Source organism: Ixodes scapularis, unplaced genomic scaffold (genome assembly GCF_016920785.2).
Source record: "Ixodes scapularis isolate PalLabHiFi unplaced genomic scaffold, ASM1692078v2 PGA_scaffold2__306_contigs__length_199485367, whole genome shotgun sequence".
Lineage (NCBI taxonomy): Eukaryota > Metazoa > Arthropoda > Arachnida > Ixodida > Ixodidae > Ixodes > Ixodes scapularis.
The window spans coordinates 197174439-197181903 of NW_024609857.1; positions in this window are offsets into that span (position 1 = coordinate 197174439).

Here is a 7465-nt window from a genome sequence, read left to right on the forward strand (position 1 = left end):
TGATCAGAATGTAACTGAACGGCGTTCTACACGCGTCCGAATATATACGCGGTAGAACCTGCCACCTGCTACCCCCAATGAGCTGTAGGGATAGCACTTGGAGCTGATCGGCAATCCTAACTGAACGGAATATAATTAAGGTCGAAAAATTTAGGCTTATTGTTCTAAAGTACGCGTCTTGGAGGAACATGTTCTGCGTGATGAAAATGACCGAAGCATTATAGCGATGAGCAGCTCCTATAAAATATTCACAAATGTCTTTGAGCTTCGTTCGATTCGCTAGAAAGTCGTCGAATATGATCAGCGAATTTCTTTCGGGGTCTAAATTTTGCGGGATCTCATCGGTGAAAATGACCCCGCTCGTCTCCGAAAACCAGCTCTGGGGAAACAAAAACGAAGTAGGCGACGTGAAACTCTTTGTCGAACATTTTTCTTCTAAATCTCAACAATTTGCGAATATACGTGCTTTTGCCGATTTAGAGGATCCAATCATCGTGAAGGACGCCGGCGTTTGGAAACGAAATTTGTCCAGGCCCGAAGACATGTCGGTGACCATGCATGCTACGCTCGTACACGAGTGATAAGAAGGCATCGCAGACACGTTTCTAAGTACTCGCGCGAAGCACATTCCCGTGCGGCGGGAGACTCGCGCGGCTTTTGCTTCACGATAAATGCTCACACGCGTCGGAACAGTGCGGTTTATAACGACGCCCGAACGTATACCCAAACCACAATGTTTACCCAAGTACCTACAGTCGGCACGGAATGAACCGCGAACATGAATCACATGGTTTTCGACCCACGCTGAGTCACCTAGAGACGCAACACCGAAGGTTTTGATACACTGAGTAAGAGTCTAACACATCGAACGAGGAGCCATCTTCTTGCAGCTCCCATCTGGTCCAGGTGGTGCAGCATCTAGCGAAAACCATGCACCCATTGTTCGCTTTTCATTCCGTGCCGACTGTATGTACCTAACAGGAACAAGTCTAGGCATGTTTGGACGTGTATCGAGAGCTCGGAATGTGATTTTTTATATGCAAATTAAATACGTTGTGTTGACAATCCGCTCGTTCGCTTTTGTTTTTCAGTCTCGTGTTTTTTTGTTTTTTTTTTTCATATATAGTGACGCACGTGTTGATTCACGGCGAGTCGTCATTTCGTAATCCACTTGGTATAATTGTCAAGGGTTCATCCGCTTGTCTCCGTTCACTGCTTTCTCTCCGCGGAAGAAAGGTAATGCGAGAAAAAGCTTTGCAGGTCCGCCGTGTAATAACGTGATTATTTTCAGACCTGTCATCTCACCTCGAGCCATCGGCGCCGCCTTCTCCGCGGTAAATTCAAAATGCACGGGATCCTGAACAAGCTGTCTTCACTGCGAGCGTCGTCATCCTCTGTCTTCGTAAGCATGACCACCATTCCGTGTAATGTCAAGATACCCGTGCTGGATGTGAGGCGAACGGACACCCGTTACGGAACATCAGTTTGTGTTACTCTCCAACTCGGGAGCGACGTCGTAAAAGTATTTTTACCGAAACGATTCGCCGAGATCAACGAGGAAGACATCCAGAAGATGAAGGCAGTGACCGGACTATAAATGGAAAAAAACCATCGGTGACGAGCGGTCACCCGTTGTTACCTTCTAACACTCTGACTAAAAACGTGTGAGTCACGCGGAACAATTAAAACAAATGGTAACCTGCCACTTGTGGGATGCGCGAGAGCGGCAGTCGTACTCCAGCGCGGAGTCGTTACAAGTTCACCTGGATCAGGTTCACAATATCCCGCCGCAAGATTGCCTTCCCTTCATCAACTCGCTGTGCGCCTTTCGAAACTTTACCGCGCGTTATGATATGCATTTGCACGAGCGCGACGACGAGTCTCACGATGTATCCACGGTCCTTCGGCTTCAGTCCGACGCAATGGCCAATGTTTTTAGGCATTATGAAATGCCATTGCGTTTTTTCATCACACTAACCGTGGAAATGACTCGTCTCAATGGCGACGACGAATTCGAATTCAGCGTGCACTACTTTCATTCTTTAGTGCACACGGTCTGGGCCGAAGGTAGCATTCGCGATGCTCTACAGACTGCATGCGCCGAGATCTCTGCTCGCCTCGAACAGTATCAAGAACGAGGATCTGGGCTTGTCGTCGTCGCCATTATTCCCGAGATTCTGAAGGAAGACGACGAACCGGACGACATCAAGCTAAATGAAATAGTTCAAACGCTACACAAAATGTTACGTCTGTACACGTCGAATGAGAGTAGCGCACAGATCGACGAGGTTAAAGCGACACCCATCAGGGAAGAACGGACAACGCAGACGAGCGAGGAACAGCGTGCGGACGACCCTTCCGTCATAGTCACTTACTTGAGCAAAACCTACAAACAAAAGGGTCGATAGTTTCTGGCTCTACTGAGGCACCTGGGACCCGAAAACCTTGGAAATTTCGATCGACGAAAAACCTCTACAGGGATCGAAAATTGTGGACCTGGTTTCCTATTTAGTTTCACGCTCAAAAAAAATTGCCAGTTCCGGTTCATCTCGATCGCGTCACGAGGTTATTGATCAAAGAGAACCTGCCAGTGACCATCGTAAATCACGATCGCTTTAAAAGAAGGACCCCCAAAGCGCGGGCGACCATTCGTCGAGGTGCGTCTTCTTCTTCGGTCACTTCGCCGAAGCGCCTTCGTACCGCTTTCCCAGAGCAGCGGACTGGGTCACCGACCCCATCGGCGACCGAACCGGCTCCTGCTGACCCCGTTTTTACCGCCGCACCTCGTGCCTCGCAGTGCCTGGACGAGAAAGCATGGAAGAATTTCTAGACAAGGATTACTTTAACGACGAGGAAATTCTTTCTGCTTTTCACCCACGACACCGAGCGAAGGTCAAGACGCTCCTCGGCGCGATTTCCTCGGTAATAGACCCTTTCCGAAATTCAGTCTGGCTACTTTGATCATTATCATCATCATCTGAAAAATGGCATGTGTGCCATACCAATGGCGGCTTTCTGTTTACTGATGAAGGAACATGTTGAAGATACTCCTAAGCTGAGGATTCGAGGCCTATACATTCTAGACGTTAGCATGTTGCGAAACCGGAATTCAATGCAAGCGCTGCGTAAGTGTTCATTTCTCTAATTCGAGCCCGTGAACCTGTTAGTGGCACAAAATCGACTTCGAAACCCCTTGACTTATAGAACTTTATCAAGGCGTCTGTCTGGGTTGGCGCTTCGTTCTGACTGGTTGCATCGTTGTGGGAATCGACGCTGGAAGAGATGATCCAGAAAAACCTGTATAGCGAAAAGTTTATTCTCGTCTGCCGTTGACATGCAAAAGGGCCGGTGCCCGATAAAATACTGCAGGCTACGGGTTCATTGCCGCCATTCGTATGGCGAAAGTTAAACCGCCATTTCAGCCACCAGATGGCACTGAATTTCGGAAAGGGTCTATTGCCTACACCGCTGAGGGAACGCTGGTGGTTCACGGAGAGCCGATCGAGGAATCCAGCATTGTAGAGCTTCTGCACTACGAGCTGTACAACAGGCAGCCTCCCTGGATGAGAGGCGCCATTTCCTCTCTCATCAATCGTCACCTGAACCTGACAGCGTTTCGAGCTCGCAACTACTGACCAACAAAGCGGTGCGCCCAGAAAGCATGTCTTCGTCACAAAAGAAAGGGAGCAAACCCGTCTACTACGAAGCAAGTCATCCAGCCTCTTGCGGTGGAATCAACAAGCTCGCACGACATACGGGACGAAGAACGGCGGAAAAGTTTCTGGAAGGATTGGACGCATATACGCTATTCAGGAAAACCAAGCGCCCTCGAGTTTACCGCAAAGCGCTATCCTTGCGACTGCGAGACGTCTATCAAGCTGACCTAATGGAAATTCAAAAAATTGCCAAATACAACGATGGAAAACGATATATTTTGTTTGTGATTGATACGTTCTCACGATTTCTCACCGTCGTCCCCATAGCTCGAAAGACGGGCGAGGAAGTTGTCAGGGCGTTGAAAATTGTCTTTCCCAAAATGGGGAAAAGCAAGCGTTTATGTACGGATCGTGGTCGTGAATTTTACGGAAGATTGGTCCTCTCGTTTCTGGAGAAAAACGACATTAAATTGTATTCCGTGAATTCGAAGCAAAAGGCTTCGATAGTGGAACGCGTACAACGCACCATAATGAGTCGGGTTTACAAGTACTTTGACTATGCACGAACCAAACGATTTATTGAAATCCTCCCGGAAATCGTCAAATCTTATAATTTTAGCCACCACAGGACAATGAACGCTAGGCGGGTCGATGTTACTCCACAGAACCAGACCGAATTTTTCTTTCACTTGTTCCCTGATCCCGGTCACGTGAAAATACCTAAATTTCGCGTGAGTGAGCATGTGTGCATCTCCAAAGATCTTCGCGTTCGCTTGAAGAAGTACAAGCAGTCGTTTACGGACGAGGTGTTTATCGTGGACTGAATTCGACTAGGTGCGCCCAATACCTACCACCTAGTCGATATGGTGAGAAAAGAGCCCGTTCTCGGTTTTTTTTACGAGGCAGAACTGCAGCGCGTTCCCCTGGCCGAATACAAGACCTGGATCGTGGAGAAGATTTTGAGACGCCCACGAGCGCCCCATCTGCAATACCTCGTAAAATGGAGGCGCTACGATTCCTCGCACAACAGTTGGGTTAATGCGAAAGATTTTGAGCAATAAAAGAGATGAAGAAAAAAAAATGTTCGCGTCCTTTACCCGATGCGTCGAGCGATCGTGGACTCTGTGTGCACACAGATCGCGCGAAACACACACACACGCGTAATGAGTTCTATCATTTTTTTATTCAAAAATTTGGACAGGAGCAATATAGCTTCACGATCGAGATTTATTCCGTACAATGAGGCTTTCCTTCCTCCGATCAGTCGCCTAATTTGATAGATGTTCAGAGGACATCTTCGAAGCTACATGGACTCGCTGATGATGCAGCTGTCTTTACACTCGAGATCATATTTCCGGGGAGCAAGAACGTCTAGCTCATTGAGACAGTGCTTCAGCGCCTCAGTCTGATTCCTGTCCAAATTTACACCGGCTCTTTTCGGATAGCCCTCTTTTGACCATACATGGATTGCTAGCACGGATGCAGGACACTGATGTACTTTCATCTCCTTGTTCAGACTAATCTCAAGCGTGCAATTGCCGTGCAGGGTCGCGTTCGACATGCTGACGCCGATGGTGATCACGCAGACAATTAGAAAAAAGCCCATGATGAATGTGAGAAGAGACTTGACGGACGCGAGCGTCACCGCCATAATGACGGTGCGCCGTCGTCATATACCACATATGTATAGGACATTGCGTAAACATGCGACAGTAATGGGGGGCGCCACGAGGCTACGGGGCCGCGAACACCGCTTGAATCGCGCGCGCGAAATCACGTGATAGGAAGACGAGCAACGTTAGCGCCCAGCGATGCATTACGTCACACGACCATCGTCACATGACCTGCGGCAATGACGCATCCTGTTTTTTAACCGCATTACAAAAGCCAAGTTGCAGGAAAACACGTGATCTGAATTGCACGCACACACACACGGACAACTAAGACGAGTTAAGCGGTCTGGGGAGCAATGTGCTCGTAGCTCAGAGGGTAGGGTGTCGAGCTGCTGTGCTTAAAGGGCAACTCCGCTCCATTTTTGATATTTAGAAAACTATGCAGCCCTCTTCAGTATCATATAGGAAGACCCCATGTCAAATATTATGATCTAGTTCCGTCTATATATTTAATAAACTGGCCAGCAAACTTTCAAATGAGCCAAGTCGCCGAAATCTGCCAACTCCAGCGTGCGACTTGAGGCGCAATCGTCAGCGCAGTCGATGCGACGGAGTTGGAGCGGCCTACGTTGAGCCACTACGTCAGAGGCATGACTACGTCATTCTCACGTTTTTTTTTTGTTTTTACTTCTCAGAGCGAAATTGAACGATGACGTCATGAGTTTCTCCTCACGGTGTTGGCTGAACCAAGGAGGTTCTTGGGCTGAACGGCGTCCACGTGATCACCGTAACGCGGTTGCGCTAGTTTCCGCTGCCCTGTGCGCTTATCGGTCTGTTTCTCTGATTCCCTTCTCCTCTTTCGTCTTCTCCCCCTCCCCTTGTCTGCCGGGCCATCACCGTCCACGCCATGCGAAGCGAACTGCCCGCGTCGCGTGTCCTGTCCCTCGCCCCCACGAACGTCACAAGACCACGTGGTTCGACGTGACGTAGCCATGACTTTGACGACACGAGACCAATGTTGCCTGACCCAACCGAAGTTTCGGTTTCGGTATCTGCTGATGTTCAAATTAAGATTGCACAAATAATATTCCACATTTCGCAAATCCGAAGATGTGGAGCTGTTTAGTAGTGCTTTGTGAAATGGAATCACATGTAAGCCTAATTTTTTCGGAATTGAGCGGAGTTGCCCTTTAAGGTAGAGAGGTCGATTTCAAGCCGGCTGCGGAGCCTTTTTTAGCGATTAAAATGCATTTACCGCTCAGCGATTTAAATAATGTCACGTGACCATCATGTGACCGCAGCGCAGCGCGCTTTTTCGGATGCAGCACAAACCCTGTGCGACATCACGTGAGCGCCCTCTGTCGGACGCAGCTCGAACCCTGTGACATCACACGTGAGAGGCCCTGAGCGCCGCAATTCAAGTCCTATAGCGCCCTCTGTCGTCCAAAGCTCGGACCCTGCGACATCACGTGGTTGTTATCAGATGATGACCACAGCTGTCAACACCTGGTCAACCACACTTGTGGTTTGAGGTCTGAGGTTTGAGGTACAGTCGCCGGCCATATGAGCTCCCCCGGCCGAACGCCGACAGGAGCAGCGAAAATCCCGCATGCGGCGCGTCGAGCGTTGCCGCGTTCTGGGAGTCGGGATATTGGGACCAAACCATTCGTTATCAAAGGGGTGGACACAGGAAGTTTAATAGCATTCCGCGTTTTGGAACGTGAATCTAAAGCACGACCGATTACAATCCCGCCTCCGGTTGTAGGTAAACGCTTTATCGAAAATCTTCGCTGCATAATATGTCTGACGTGCTAATTTTTTTTTTATTTCCCAACCCGGTTTGTCATTTTAAATATTTCCTACCCGAAAAGTATTCCTACGCACAAGCTTTCTTACAATCTTTCTTAAACCTAGACTAGACAATGACAAGCAATTTTGAAATCATTTATTTAATCTATAGAGATATGCTATAGATAACAGCAGAATAAAGAATCAGGCACTTTTCATGAACGCATTTTATCGAAGAGACTGTATTGTTCTGCGCTCAGTAGCGTGTTGCTTCGTAAAGGGTAATTATCTACGCGATGACTTTGCAGATGGCTCCCTGGTCGGCCACTTCTCGCTTACCGGGGGATCATTGTTGTCATGCCTAATACCATATCAAACATAGGGTATTTACATTTGTAAGCATTGATC